The 17,214-nt window shown below is 31.8% G+C and overlaps 1 protein-coding gene across 5 annotated transcripts in view; it reads left to right on the top strand.

Moving 5' to 3' along the window:
• Positions 1–17,214, top strand: part of LOC119832667 — an 86,126-nt gene that overhangs the window by 30,174 nt on the left and 38,738 nt on the right. The window contains exon 1 of one of the 5 annotated variants that reach the window (XM_038356373.1): positions 14,626–14,878. The exons of the other annotated variants lie outside the window; for them this stretch is intronic. The gene's annotated coding sequence lies outside the window, so the exon portion shown is untranslated. Of the gene's footprint in view, positions 1–14,625; positions 14,879–17,214 lie in introns of those variants that run through there. 5 annotated transcript variants of the gene reach the window in all.

Raw genomic sequence — 17,214 nt, 5'->3', positions numbered from 1 at the left:
AGTAATAAATGTTATTTGCAGTTAACAATTTTCTTTTTTCTTTATTACAATATTTATGGCAAGACTAGGTATAGTGACTTAGCTAATATATAAATAATGTTGCAAACATTTATATATTAGCTTAGCTAAGTATTTGAATATTTATATTATTTGAATATTGCCAAATCTTCGCATACTTCAAGTTGAATCTTTTATACAATAAAGGCTATATAATTATTTCTTCATTCGAAACAAAGCTTTAATTATAATTATAACTAGATCCAATCAAACAAAGCAACTTGATTCACTAACAAGGTAGCTGTCGACTATATCTATGAAATTTTAATAGTTTCACTGCGATGTTGCATTCACATGTAATAAATAATTCAATACTCGCCAGAAAGCAATCTGAATGCAAACAAATATTTCCATGTAAACTTACTGGTATAAAGAGCTATAATATTCAGAGTTTTATTTTGAATTTATAAGTGCGTTCAGTGTTCCTGTTAGTTAATTATTAAAATTAATATTATTTAACTACTTTGAGTGTTTCCGTTTCAATATCTCAACATTACAGTGAACGTATATTTCATTCCAGTTTTGTTTACTTAAATTTGTTTTTATTAAGTTGTAGTTGTAGGTGTAGTTGGCCTGTCTTGACCTACAAGGTATGGTTTTATTTAAATTTATGAAATGCTGTAATGTTTGTATAACTCGCCAAGCTTGGATGTGGTACATTATGGTGGCCTTAATATGAAAAGGAGATAAAATACATATTAGAAGCGATTTATACTATTGTGTCCTAAGACCAATTGATGGAATACTTTTTTTATATTAAAGCGTACATAAACTTGTATTTACATTCTTGAAAAATTGACACCGCCTTAATGAACAAGTTCATACTAACACGCATATAAGTAGCAACAGCATTTAAAAATATATCTTAGCTGAATAGGCTCAAAGTGCTATATCGTTCGTTATCTCGATCTATTTGCATTGCAGCTCGGGCAGGTGTTAATGAATTGCAGCCGGTCACATGTTTACATGTTCACAGTAATGAAATCAACATTCGCAAATTTGCACGTTTGTAATCAACTATGCAAAATCTAATGGCATATGTAATTTTGATTTAATATCATGGGTAATGTAGCGTTGGATTGATAAGGAGTGGCGAAGTGAACTGAAAATTGTGTTTTATAAATTACTAGCTGTTTCACCCCGCGGTTTCACCCGTGTACGTCCGTATCCCGTAGGGACATCGAGATAAAAATTCGCCTATATGTTATTCCAGTTGTCCAGCTAGACAGCGTAGTACGAGTATTGCAATGAAATTCGACACGTATCAAATTTCATTGCAATCGGTTCAGAACTCTTTGCGTGAAAGAGCAAAAAACACACACGCATCCTTACAAACTTTCGCATTTATAATATTACTAGGATTATCAATCAAAGAAAATTAATACTGTAAAAGTAAGCATTTGGTTAGTAGATACACCTACAGCTTTATAATAGATAAAATTATTACTTTATCGTAAGTTTACATGCTGAATTCTTAACTTGATGTTTAGTGTAGGAATTTTCATTTTCATATTCATTGATGTACATTTTCTTTTATCAGTACCTTCCGGACACCTAGACATTTAAACTCAACAGGTTTTTACATGTAACATAAAAACAATAAAGGTAGTATCTCGTTTACAACTCCCACGTGATAATCTCTCTACAAAAGAGAGGGTTAAAGTAGTATCCAAGAACCAATCTTTATAATACACATAGTATCAAATCGCACTGTAATTCAATCAAGTGAAAACTATTCAATATATTGGGGATGCGGAGTGATTGATGAGTTAAGAGATCATCTGTTGATTCTCCCCTTATCTTGGCCCTGAACATTCATTCTATCTATCCAAAATCAAACCTATTTTACTGATATTATTTGAGATTCATAATATTTTGATATAATTTTACTTTTATTTAAGTTTTTTAATCATATTGCAATGGCACATATGTATAAAACAAGAATGTAGATCATGAATTTCTAGTGAAACTTTTAATTCAGTAATGTAATTCCATTAATGTTATAAAGTTCTACTCAAATTACTGCTCTGTTTTCTTTTTGTTACTCTGTTTCAAAAAAAATGTGTACAACCTATAAAATAAAACGTAAATATTGCAAAATAAAAATCATGTCAATGAACCACATTTAATTTTTCTTTTGCCAGTGACCAACCTATTACGACGTTTTTTATTATTTGTTCTGTATCCTGGATACTAAAAATGGGGCTGAAATTTATAACGTTGGACTTTCATCATCCATAACCGCGTAAACACGAGTTGACCATTATGCTGTGATCCCTAAAGATTGTCTAATCGGTCGAAATTCATGGAAGAAAAGACAGGAACTATTCATGCATTATCGTTTAAACTTTATACTATCCAAGATATTTTTAAATTAAACCCATATCCGTAGTACAAATAGTGTACAAATACGTTCATTAACTATTCTAGTTTATTACTGCGTTATTTACAAATCGCTTTCCATGGCTTACACGGTAAACATAGCATAAAATCGAATGTCAATCCAGATTGACACAATGTTTGTGCCAAAATACATCGCATTCCGGACACTAAATATTATATTACGTAGGTACTATAATCGAGCAAACGCGTGCTATTCTCGCAAGATTTAACGTGTACAAAGATGATATCAAATTATGCATATTCAGTCAATTCCATTCAATTCAAAGTACTAACCGCGTATCAATAAAATATCTATAGGCCTTACGTCCGTGTGCGGTTAGGCTCCACAAATTGCTCAAGCCTGATTGATAATTCAGGTTTGTGTGCCGTTGTACTAGGCGGTAGAGCGCGGCCTGCCTAGTTTGTGAGTATAATGCTGGTTCGCAAGCTCAATGTTGCCCGAAATTGGAGAGGATCGTCTATATATTGTATCGAGCAATTGTCTACTGCTAATTGCACTTATACTAAATACTATTACGTATTGCATTACTAATAAAATCACGAATTTCTACTTTAATTTAATTATTATTTTAAGATCCTTTGAATATAAAACAAATTATAAGTCTCAATGATAATTTTAGAATATAAAGACCCTCATAGGAGGACTATGCTCCAGCAGTGAGAACACATGTGGGCTGATGATGAGATTAAGAAGCTTTTAAATACCAATTCTTCTTAATAATCTTAAAATTAAAATAAAGTAATTGCTCAATTATTTTTTGTTTAAATTTCACCCCATTGGAAAAGCAACCTGTGTTTTGTGTCCGTCTATAACGTGTATACATGAAAATTTAATTGACAATCTTTGCCATCTACCATCTACCTGGTCCATTAATGGCATATCTTCCGTGGAGAGCTTTCATTCATCAGATTGTAGCTAGTGTCAGATTATCAGCCACTGTTTAAGCAAAGAATTTCAAAATAAATTTACACAACGTTTATTTTTCACTAGCATTTATACTGATGACATGTCCTTGGTAATTTTAATCTTTCTTTTGCACAACTCCATGTTGGTTACTTTGCATCTCTGTTTTAAATATGTATTTCCGTATCAATAAATCCTTCATGCAAATAAAAAGCATCAATTTAAACGACGTTACACGAACAATTTTCATATTCATGGATATCGGGAGCAAATATAATTCGATTGCATCCGAAATGAACACAGACCTGTCAGGGTGATAACATCGTAAAATGATTACCTATAGCGAATTAATCCGCCTTGTTGTCGGATATTCAAAATATCGGGAATAAATGCAGTGTAAATTAATACTGATTTAATGGAAATCAATTTATGATATGTCACTTTTGAGGGATTTCCGAGCGGCTTTAATAAAACATTATTTTATCAATGTAAGTATTAAATACTAATCATAGCTATAATGGGTTGATAGCTCTACATTGTTTTAGTTTATTACTAGCTGTTCGCCCCGGCTTCACCCTTGGTAATTGTTCCAGCCGTTCACGCGTGATGGCATGACCAAGGGAAATAAGGATTTATTGTTATATATAAAGATTTCCATTAAGTAATTTTTATTAGTAAGTGTCTGATCCAAGAGACGATGTATTTTCTTCTAGCGAACTGTCAGACGCGTTAGGATTCGTTAAATTATCATTTTTGCGTCATTTTTGACGTCAATTCTTGTTTCGATTGCATGAGATCCATCAACTGAGAATAAAACAAACACACACCACAAAACAAACAGTATTGTTACATGCAAAGTTTTTTATGCATCTATCTGACCGTTCTTATATTAAAATAGAACGTTTGCATTTTAAAATGTCAATTTGCATAAAAAAACTTTTGTTTTCTGGTTCCTGTTTTATGTATATTTAGTGTTATATAATACGTTTATTTGTCTATTGGAACACCATATAGTAAGCTCTCTTATATAAAACCAGTCTAAATCGAAAAATCTAACCTAAACACATTTAAGTCGATTCCAGTCTAATCCAAGCCTCTCGTAATTTTACTTATATTTTATCAATACTTTATTTTTGTAACTCATTTAAAACATAATAATGGATAGGTATAATTCGCGAATTAAGTTTAAATCTTTTAGATACTCCATGGACAAATGGCGTGTTATTTTTCGAAACACAGCCTTTAACCTATATTTATATCAGACGAACAGAAATAAGGGCAAATTCCAACCAAGTAGTATATATAGTTACATTACTCACGCACGTATCATTTTTCCCCACAACGCATGACGCACTCCAAATGACCACGTGTGCGTAATAGTCCGTTCAGAGGTCATAACTTGGTCATTTTCTATTCTGAGTCTATATGTTTATATCAGTTAGATATTGCGTAATGAGATAATGAAATTAAAGTTATTTACGACTATTCTGACTTTAATATTTATGTATATACATGGGTACAAAACATGTGTACCTTATAACAAAATTTATATTGTATACGCATAATTGCGCGAAATTATATTTTTTAATAGCTTTTTCCGCACAGCAATCTCCTGTAGCCTGATATTATGTAAGCTTCTAGTCTTCTTCAATTTATGGTCTATTCAACGCATAAATAATTTTTAATTTCGAACCAGTAGTACCTTAGATTAGCGCGTTCAATCAAACAAACTAGTAATGATTATTTATTATAAGCAAATTTAGTATGGATTAAACTTGAATCTAAAAGTCTAAGTCTGCGAAATTGAAACGTTGTTATTTACTATAGTAAATAGACAAAAGTATTTTTACAAAACCGTTTCAAAAGGATCAAAAGACTATATCATACAGAGGATTTGAAGCGACGGTGCGTACCAGTGAAATATTTTGAGTTCCGACACTCAATCAATTTTGTATTGAGTTTGACTGAAGCCTGCACGGCACATGTCAATATGCAATTTGTATGACGAATATCTTTCGCGGGAAACTCTTTGTTTTACCTTTCAAGCAGATGGTGAAATATTATATTTTTTTGAAACTTTAATTAATTATATTGGAAAATGATTCATTGTCTATTAACGAATATCATTTTCAATGAAGTAAATTTGACCGTGGAGCTTATTTGAACTTATTAACAACAAATAATAACATTTTTAAGAACGATGTTTACTAGTAACTAGTTTAATAAGCTACTAACGTATTGCGTACAATCGTAAACTACCCTTTCTAATAAATAAATTTATTTTCTGAAACAAAACAATATACTATCTAGGTAACTTCGAAGAGCGAATAAGAGTGACATCTAAAACAATGTACCTAAATCGTTTCCCTCTCCGGAAGCTTAATACACTTTAATACGTTCATAATGAAAGAACGATAAAGCACAAATGCACCGCTGTTAACATTTTAAAAAATTCATCAGTTTAAATGCGATATCATTACCCGCTACGGATTGCTACACTCGACTCCCAGGTCGAGAGGGCACAATTCAACTCTATTATTTGCATATTAGCTTCATCGTTTTAAAGTTGAAAATTATAGTGTATAAGTTTAAACGATTCGTTGATAGGTCAAGCGTTAGACTGTAATCGTTTTATGTTTCAAGTATATTGAATTATAAACTAAAGGTCATTGTTTTTTCTTTAATTTTACAATTTCTGTTATTGACAAATTTTTTAATGATAAATATAACGAGCATCTATGCTGCATTAAAAATGAGTGATTAATTTTATATTAATTATTTATACGCTGTTTTTGTCAATTTATCTAATTGGAAACGGACTTGATCGTAGTTTTCTCGCCTCTAAATATATACTTTAACTAAATATATAAATACTATAATTTATATAGCTTGTTATTTTCCCTCATAAAGGTTTTCTTAATCGATTTAAACGGTGGGTCAGCTGAAGATACCAAAGTATTACAAACTCCACATTTGCAGGCCAAACGCCTTAGAGATATTTCGCCTTCAACAGATAAGAATAAAGAAATGGCTTGATTTTTGAAAGAGGGAGAAGAGAAAAGACTGCGCATGATAAGGAAAGGGATATGGCCATCCCATCTCACAGTAGAAAACACAGCAGCATTATCATACTACTATTTCACGCCGATCTCTTGAGGGGATGGTACCTTCACTGATGCAAGCTGGCCCAATTCGTGTCGATTGCGAAGCACGCTTGACTCCCACTGTTCTGAATGAAAACACTTATAAAGGCGTGGTTCGTCTTATATCGAGTGACGTATGCTCCTACGATAACTTTACTTCATACCACGTTCACACATAATGGAATACCAGCTACGCCCCGCGGTTTCAACCGCGTAAGTCCGTATCCCGTAAGAATATCGGGATAAAAAGTTACTTATATGTTATTCCAGTTGTCCAGCTGTCTACGTACCAAATTTCATTTCAATCGGTTCAGTAGTTTTTGCGTGAAAGAGCAACAAACATAAACACAAACACATCCTTACAAACTTTCGCATTTATTATATTAGTATGATTCGTATAGTTAAAGTCTTCGATAATCAAGAGATGCTAAAAGTTTTATTTAGTGAAATACATGACATGTGCGTTTTACTTGACGATTTCACAACTAAAAAGAGTTTAATAATTCGTAAATAAACGAAAAGCATGTGCTCGACGGAAACATAATATTGTAGTTGCATTTAAACATATTTACGTCAAGTTGGTGTTAAATAAAACGGAAACTGTTATATGAAACCACATAATATTTTATTGTAGAATAATTATTCAAATATTTTTATAACCCGCTTATGTCCAGGTCATACCTGGACATAAGCGGGTTATAGAGATTGCAAGCAAAAATATGTTTTATTAATTTACATATTGAGTCGAAATAACATTGGCATTTCATATGCGGTTTTCTATGAAATAAGCACTGTAAACTCGACAGCGGATTGACTTGCGAGGCATTGTGGGCATATTATGTTTGACTACAAAATGGATTACGCTTATGTAATTTTAGGCTCAAAACAGACGTTTAATTCTGTAAATACGTTTATTTAGAGAACTAACATCATTATGCGATCGAAGTTACACCGCTCAACGCATAAATGGCATAGAATTATCAATAACACGACGTCCGAACGGTTATTGTATCCATTTACGATCATTTTCGAATTGACATAAATAGGTAACAATATGTTTTTTCTAATCGTCATCAGCCTGTATATGTTCCCACTGCTGGGACACAGGCCTCCTATGAGGATTCAGGCCATAATCCACCACGCTGGCCAAGATGGCAGATGTCACGCGTCGTCGAACTTTTTGATTCTTGGACATGCCGGTTTCCTCACAATGTTTTCCTTCACTGTTTTAAGCAGTGGTGATGTTATCCACATGTGCAGATAAATTAAAAAATCAATTTATTTCCTGCACGCTCGCCCGGTCTCGAAACCCGACTTATCGATTTTAAAGTCCGAGGTTCTCACCACTGAGCCACCACTGCTTTTTTCTAATAAAAGATTTAATTTACTAAAAAAATATACTATCAAAATACTAGTTTTGAGCTTTTTCCTGCAAACTAATAAATAAATATAATATGTATGAAATATTTCATTTTCATTTTTTTTTTCATTCTTACTTCAGCTGCATTATTTCCTTCTTTGCAATAGTTTTCCCTCCTCGTCCTCCCTCCACCTCCTCCTCCATTGAGGAGGTCCTCAATTGGACTGATTTCTCTGGATTCTGTTACCTCAGAGATTTCTACTGAGTCAACCGATTTTGATCATTCTTTTGAGCTGGATAATGTGGAGATATCTTTCGGTACTCCACGTTTTAATAGGCTTTCTTGACCAAAACAATGGTATCTGGTATTATAAATATAATGTCCCCGTAGATAATGAATAACGTTATATGTCGACTCTGTATGGGTGTGTATTTAAAATTAGTAAAATTAGGGTTAGCCTTAGCGATAAGACCGCCTGTTGTGCTCGTGAATGTTTATAATATAATGTATATATATTTTTACTTTTATTATCATTTGGTGCACAATAAAGTGTTTTTGTTTGTTTGTGTATGTGTCTATACCGGTGATCCATAATATATTAATTGCGTTAATAATTGGTGGTTTTGCTCTCTAACCATAAATTTAAAAGCAATTTTAAATCCTTTCAATAACAAATGACAAACATTTTCAGACACAATCTATTCGAAATATTTCAACGGCACTAATGCTTCGAGAAAATTCGATTAATCCCCATTAACAGTTAAAAAACCGGATCTGAAACTAAAGGTAATTGGAAGTATTGAACGCTTCGCAAACTTCAACTGGCAAACTCCATTTGCAGTTTGTTTTGACAGAAATTTTGAACTGTTTGTGCTCAGAGTGTTCCCGCTTTTTGCGATGTTTTCAATTTTAACTGCAAATAAAGCTCCGATAGGCACCTAACTGGATAGCTGATTGTCGAGTTAAAAATGTCAAAGTTCCATGCATTTTATACATTCGTTAAGTGATTGCTGAAAAACGATTACATTAAAGGTCTTATGTATCTGCAGTCTGAAATGGCTTAATATTGTAGTGAAGTTTAAAAGTGAATAATGTGTTATTCCGGGAAACATTAGGTTCTGTTCTAGGTAGTCTTTTTTCCTCTAAACTATTTCTATCCTCATTGTTATTGTAATTAGTATTATCGTAGTTGAATAATTGATTATGATTGATAGATGCGAAAACAAAAGCTTTTTTTGTATTCGGCATTGCAAATATAACTTAAATTAACTAAAAAACAACGAAATGATATTGATTAATGATTTAGATTTTTTCAAATACTAAGGAACAAATATAATGAGTTAGGATACTAAAGTCTTATAAAAGCCTCTGAACAGAGATGTCGTTGCAGTCTTTGTAGATTTAACTAAGTGTTCACTTCTAATCTTAAAATAAAATTACAAGGAGTATTTTCTTTCTGTAATTGTTAATACAATAGGGATGTAACGTATTATTATGGATATTTGCTCTTAAAAACGATGTAATAATAATGATTTATAATTTATTTTATTTTGGGAAAAATTGATACAACTAAATGTTTATGTATGTAAACATTTCATTTAGCTTTCAAATAAAGTGCTGCTCTAATCTTAAAAATTATTAATTTGATTGATGATGAGTGTTTTTTTTATTTTTATAACGATTACTTAACATAATTATCCTAGAGAACTAATTAATCACCTAATATGAAAGGAAGGTTATTTACTTATTCTTATTTTCTTACTGTTTTATACAACACAATATAAATAATATCCGAGTTTTAACTATACTGAGAGCTTGCATTTATTTGTTCAAAATACACCCGGTGGTTAAAATTGGAATCTTTTAGACTAGCCATTCTCACCTAAGCTTCACCAATTCAAGCATATTTACTGAACATTTGCATACCAATAAAAATCTGCTTAATCTATTCTAATATTATAAAGCTAAAGAGTTTGTTTGGTTGAACGCGTAAAGCACAAGAACTGCTGGTCAGTGGTCCGATTTGAAAAAATAAATTTAAATTTTAGACAGCCCTTTTTTTGAGAAAGGCTTTAAGGTTATATAATATCAGGTACTACGTGGGCAAAAATCGCGATGCGCAGCTAGTGAATAATATTATATCACCAACATTTTATTCTCAATTCGACTGTATATTACTTTTTTACTCGGTTTTCACGGGTTTCAACCGATTGAGGTAATTCTTCTTTTGTTTGATAGGGAATTATTTTCATTTGGTCCCATTTTAGAATCAAAAGTAGAATCTCTCTCCCTGGGTCGTCGGTGGTCCTTTTTATAGTAAATAATTTTTATACAGGCATTTGTACAGTCAATTGCTCTATTTACAAAATCGTTTTACGCTAAATATTAATGATGCTTCTAATCATATTGATAGTAAGGTATATCAGTAAGGAACCTTATTAGGATATATTAGGAGTTTAAAGTCAAAGTCATATCCATTTTTGATTTAATGCTGATGGATATTATATTGATTAATATATGTCAATAAAATTATAATCGTATTAATCGGCGATCTATTAAATTCAGCAATCGTGTTCTCAATTATAATAAAACTCTCTCTATACAACTTAAATAATGACGAATATTCATTCATTCATCTATAAAAATGACCTCATAAGCAGCGCAGATATTATATATTTATATATATTACACATATTGTAGGTACTGCGCGAGTCATTCGTTACTAATGAGTTGCACTGACTTCCACATCAGGTACGTACTTAAGGGCCCCGGTATTTAAATCTTAAAATATACATCTGTACCTCTATAGCATATATTTTTATCACACTAATATTATAAATGTGAAAGTTTGTTCGTTTGGATGTTTGTCCGTCAATCACGCTGAAACTACTAAACGGATTTTGAAGAAATTTTGTATACAGACAGGGTTAGTAGGTTAGTAGGTTAGACCCGATTAAATGCTTCCTTGGGCTTAAACAGGAATCTTGATATCCGGACGGGACGTGGACCCGGGACGAGTGTCTAGTAATCATATAAAGCCGAAGAGTTTATTTGATCGATTTTAAAAATTATTTCACTGTTGGTTGGTTATGTACGTGGTTCCTAAGGCCATGTGTGTCGGGTCGGACCGCTAGCAGTATTATAAACGTACAAATTTGTGAGATAGGGCCGTTATCTGATTCTCTTTTTTAAATCAGTTAACCTATCTTAATCTAAATCGTTATCTATTGAATTTGTATAAAAAAGGTACAAATATTGCTTGAACATACTATAAATGCTGATTAGCTATATAAAAACTTCTTTTTACTAGAGTACCTCGTAAGTGGAGCCACATGCTAGTGCAAATTGACGTATATTTTTTTCTTGTTAAATTTTATTTCATATAGTTATCAAATCGATGATAAATACGATATTAATTCAATAGTGTCTAAGTCTATTCGACAGGTCTAAGTATTATGTATTAACAACTCAAACAATTAAACTCTACAAAGATCAATTATTGCCTGCATTTTTAGTTTAATTTAAATTTTATGCGTGATCAAGGGCCCTTGATACGAAAATTCGCTCCAGCCGACTCACTGAACTTTTAAAGTGGCTTCGTCATAAGTCTAGCGAGATACAGATTAAAAATATGCCATATTTTAAAAGAGTTTTTATATCTAACGAAGGCATATAGCTTCCTCATTTAGAATACAGGAAATGAACGTTTTGAGCGCAATTTAGTTTTTATTGAAAATGAAATGAAAAGTTAATCCTTTCCTTGTATGCGAACTTACGTTTTCACAAAAATCGCTATTTAGGCCTAAATAACCCATTGAGATGGGGACTCCTTGAATCTTGATTAAATCTTTATGTATGGGTTATATTCTACGTGTGTGAGTAATTAATTATTGTGTTTTTTTTTACATAGATAAAACCTAGTTAATCATTTGGTTTTATTGAAATACTCAAGCTTATTTAAGAGCTTAGTTGAATGAATAACTGTGTAAAATTTACGCAGTGTCATATTTATTCATTCAAATAAGGTGAAAATATCTGTATCTTTTACAGAAACAATAAGGAAAAAATATCTGTAAATAATATGGCCAAAATATTATTGTACACATTTGCAATGTGAGTAAAAGTGTAATTATTTCAAGGGAATGTATCAAGATGCTGGATATCGAAATTCTGTGCCAGACACGACTATTATCACTGGTTTTACAACAGATTTGGCTCACACTGGAAGCCGTTTAAAAACCGATTTACCGCCTTGAGCACATGTCATTTTGTAAGATTTTGGCGAAGATTTACTGATAAAATTGCCTCTTCTTGAATTGAGTTTAGATGTTTTTATTTTTGAAAATATAAATTATTTACGTATATACCTACCAATACATCAATTATTTAGGTACTTTTGTTTTCTATTTATCGCGTTACTGTTTCAGTTGAATTTAATAATAAACTGTATTGTTTTTACATATATTGATAATGGATCATAGAAATTATGGTTTAATCAACTACTGCTGAGAACATAAAAAAGATCATTACTAGTTTGGAAAATAACACAAAAAATAACTATATAATTTGATTTCAATGAGGAATAAACTAAGACTCATTGACATGACGATAAATAAATTAATGTTTTTAAAAATAATACGACTTTATCTAAGTAAATATAAACCTAAGAATTTCACTAAGTTTCTAAGACAGAACATTGTCGTTCAACTATAGTATTTACTTATACATTATTCATTCGTATTCAAAAGAATTTAAACTCAAGAGTGAACGAAATACAATCTATTATTGTACATCCAAGTAAATCTTTAAATAACGATGGATTGAAATGTTTACATAAGAATATTTAATCATAACCGAGTCGGTTGAATTTTTTTTATTTTTATTCAGAGTGCTGTTCGTTGCGACAGCTTTAGTTTATTTATCATTCCTTTTAACAATGGCTTGTAATATACTTCTATTTCTCTTTTCAGTCATTCATTTCGCGAGATTGATTGAATGAATCTGGTGCTGACTGCTGGCATAGATGCAATGTAGGTAAAGTCGGTGTTTACCAGAGTTGTTATTACTCGAAGTACACTAGGCTATTGTTAAGCATCTTTGTTTTATAAAATATGAAATATTATTTGTCTTGCTTATCCTTAATTCTTCTTGATTTGTAAGACAGATCAACAATCTGTTTATGTTTATGAAAAGATTATTTTAGGTCTGGTATTGTCCGGTCTAACCTAGAAGACTAACGAGGAATAAGTTCCAGGCACCAATTTTTGGCTAGGTATTTGATTCAAGCTGAAAACTTGACACATATATCTCTCCAATAACAAAGTTTTGTGAGAAGTACAAGAGCATAATAAGACCACAAAATGTAAATGCTGGTTTGTGAGAAGCAGGGCTCATTTATTTCTTTAATTTTTTTCTTCCAAAAATACATATAACGCAATACGAAATTTACATATTATATTTGTTGTTGTTTGATGTTGAAATAATAAAAAAAAAATAAGCTAGGCGATAACCCAATTTTTCGATCAGTTGACGTGATAACCGAATGTAAAGTATGAAGCGGCTAAACAAAATGGTACCTCTATTGGATCACTTCGTTGTCTTTCCGCCAGTCCATCCGCCGGTACTTCCGTCCATCTACCCGCTTTTCAATTCTCTAGTTTTGAACTTTTTCATTATTCTCTACTTCTATCGTTAGACTCTTGTTTTAAAGAAATGCAAAGGTTTTTTTAAGGACATAATATCTTTTATGAGTTTTATTATATCTATAAATATATTGATCAAGAAAAGTCAAATCAGTATGAGAAATAAAAACAATCGTATTCCTCTCAACGCAGGTTATTATAAACAAGACAAAGCATTTTACAAGGAGCGTGATCGCCCGCCTTACTTCTGCATATGACATTAAAAATTCTCGCATTAACATAAGTTTCATAATACAAATTTATAACGCTTTAATTATGTCCTACATATTTTGCACATTTTTCGTGTACCTTGCATATTTTATCTACACATAAGTCCAACCTCCTCTAATGGCAGGCCATAAAATTTTATACTAAGATTGTATAAGCAGTCGAACATACCGATTTTATTTTCGTGTTCGCTAAAACCCAAAACGTTCGTGAGGTAAATTATTCATATTATATACGAAATGCCAGTCCCTAATGAGTGCTTTCTTTGTTTTATTGCCCGATCGCGTATTAAGTTATAAAATTTAAGTTTTGGTATTGTAACGGTATGCGGTGATGTTAAATTGAAATTTAATTCAGGTTATATTATGGAAAATAAAATTCATAATTTTTGAGCACTTTGATGGACATTATGCTTATTCAACTATGTTTTTAAAAAGGTAGAATATATTTTACACAATTAATTGCTAATTAAAGTATTTTAGTTGAATGATGTGTCATGAATAAGAAATTGAAATATTCCACCTGGAACAGGTTTATAAACAATCCTGTCAAAACATATTGAGTGTGATAGTTTTATATAGATGTAAATGGGAACTGTTCTAACATTCATAGAAATAACAAGGTCAGGGAAATGCGAAACAATCGAAAGTTGCGTGTTTGGATACCACACGAACGCCTCCCGTCTACTTCCCACATTGGTGGCACAAATTTTATGGTAATATTTGGAAACGGACGTGCAAAATCACTGGAGGCATCATATTGTGGCGTGCACTTCGATCGTCAAGCAAGGCGCGGAGGAAACGTCAGAAAAATCGAATTTCCATGCCGGCAGTCGAGGTTGAGGCGGCGCGGCGCGAGCATCGCGCACACAGCGCCCGCGCGCGCCCTACTGCCCATACAGTACACGACGCCGCGTCCCGCGAGCACAACCTTCCAAATTCAAAATTCGAACTGTCAAACTTCGAAAAAAGTTCTCAACGGCCAGTGCTCAGTCGAATTATTTTTAAAAGTGAGCTAATTAACAGATTATGGGTTTGGCAACGGCCGCCCTTATCGCGGGTCAACTTTTCGACCGACTTTTTGTGTTGTTTCTATTAAAAGGTGACGTCATTGTTGAGAGTAATTTATCAAATAAAAATAATCTTGGGAATAAAAATTGAATAAAGTTAATTGCACTGTCTCACACGTGGAAATAAAAATTATGTATCTAGGGATGAAGGACTTTGTAGATTACTTTCGATTATAAACTATTGATTTTATTTAAGTGGATGTAGTTGAGGTTATTTGCGTAAATAAGGTTTATTATCAAATTATGTTCATAAATTATTCTTAAAGTGTTTTATGTTTAATTACAATCAGTACAGTTACTGTAAAATAGCTGTTTTGTTTTGTAACAATATCTCATTCACAAAATATTTTAATATCTTTGTCAATCGAGTTGTATTTATTTTTCATAATTTGAATTATCAGGTATGGAAATGATTGATTGGACAAATATAATAAAAAAAGCGGAGAAAAATTTATAATCCATTATGGATATAATGAATCTGTTTAAACTGTATGTAAAATTCTATCTTTTCATTCTATAAACTTCTTTAAATTATGCTACAAATAGTCATCGTATAACTTATTAATCGAAGAATTCAACTTATTATTGAGTTCAAATAAAAAGTTTGCAGTCATATTGTATTTCTTTAAAACTTTACTGAAACATCTCAACTAGTATTAAGTTTCAAAGATACAATTTCAGTGATTTTATGCACTCATACATTTCAATTTATCCAAAATATAGTGAGATTTTTTATGTAAAATAATATTGGAAACATTTTATTAGCTTGGTATAAATTAAGAGTACGAATTCATTGCTAATTGTATGGTATATTCATGTTTTTGAAATGTATAATAAAAAAATATACGTATTTAAGATTAGAGTTATTAAGTTAGATCTATAAAATAGAAATAAAATGCATATAGACTAGTCATAATAATGTTAAAAAGTTATATGTGTTACCAGTTATGAGGTGTACAAATTTAATTTAAAATAAGAATAAACCTATTATTTTATTGTCTGTGACAGAAGATTGTGAGGATTATTTGAAATATGAAATACAGTTTTGGATTTAAAAGTGTTTCTTGGATTTCTTGAACCAGGTCAGTATCTATTGAGTTATACTTATAGTGTGAATGTGAGATGAATAAATAATATAAAATAAGGAATCATTAAATAAACTAAGGAAAATTTATAATCCTACTTACTTACTAATATTATAAATGCGAAAGTTTGTAAGGATGTGTGTGTGTTTGTTGCTCTTTCACGCAAAACCTACTGAACCGATTGCAATGAAATTTGGTACGTACATAGCTGGACAACTAGAATAACATATAGGAAAATTTTCATCCCAATATTCTTACGGGATGCAGACACAAACCGCGGGGCACAGCTAGTATTATAATAGTTTCACTATAATAATATATATAGAATAGTTTAAGTTCTTGTTTATAACACTTATAATCAATAAATATACCTGTGTCAGTAAATATAAAACTGCACAATATTATCGTAGAAACAGCACCGTAGTAAAATAAAATGTTCTGCCAGTATAACATGAAATGTATACAATTGAATTCATTTTGTAAACATTGTTATAAATTCTGTAAACTTCAGAACGTTAATTTATTTACAATTGTCGCTATGGGTTAGCAATCTATCGATCAAAGCCAGCCGATTACTCGTCTTTATACTTCGTAGTCTTTAATTATATAATAGTTTTTTTTTTAAGTCGTCCATATTAATTTCCTAATAATTGAAATAGGAAATAACTTTCATAAGTTTAAGCTGGTAAAACAAGTAATAAATAGAATTTGGTATAAACATGGCATTATTAAAAACAGCTAAACTCTTATGGTATACTGATAATAACAGTTTTCATAAACAAAATGTCCCCAATAGATATTTAACCAAATTAATAATATAACGTGTGTACACGTATTGTATGTATTGTGTAAGTATAGTGTGAGTATAGTGGGAGTCGAGCACGCTTCGGCACGAATTGGGCCAGCTCGCACCGGGGAAGTACCACACCCCCACAGAAAACCGGCGTGAAATAGTGGCATGCCACTGTGTTTCGTACGGTGAGTGGGGGAGCCGGAGGCCTATTTCCTTTTCCTCACCCGTCCCAGGCCATTCCGTCTTTCCTGTCATGAATTCGTTCCTTTTCCCTTACCCACTTAAAGCGGGCAGCGCATTCGCAGAGGCACTACCTTTGCGAATGTTCATGGGCGGTGATAATCGTTTACCATCAGGCGAACCACCAGCTCAGTTGCCCGCTATGACATAAAAAAAAGAAAAAAAAAAACACCTAACGAAGTTTCTGTCCTTTTGAAGCATCATTTCTGTTTTCAGGTTATATATGAATCGCTACTAATACACACATTTG

The sequence above is a fragment of the Zerene cesonia genome, chromosome 15 (assembly GCF_012273895.1).
Source record: "Zerene cesonia ecotype Mississippi chromosome 15, Zerene_cesonia_1.1, whole genome shotgun sequence".
Classification (NCBI taxonomy): Eukaryota; Metazoa; Arthropoda; class Insecta; order Lepidoptera; family Pieridae; genus Zerene; species Zerene cesonia.
This window is presented reverse-complemented; position numbering and strand designations above follow the sequence as displayed.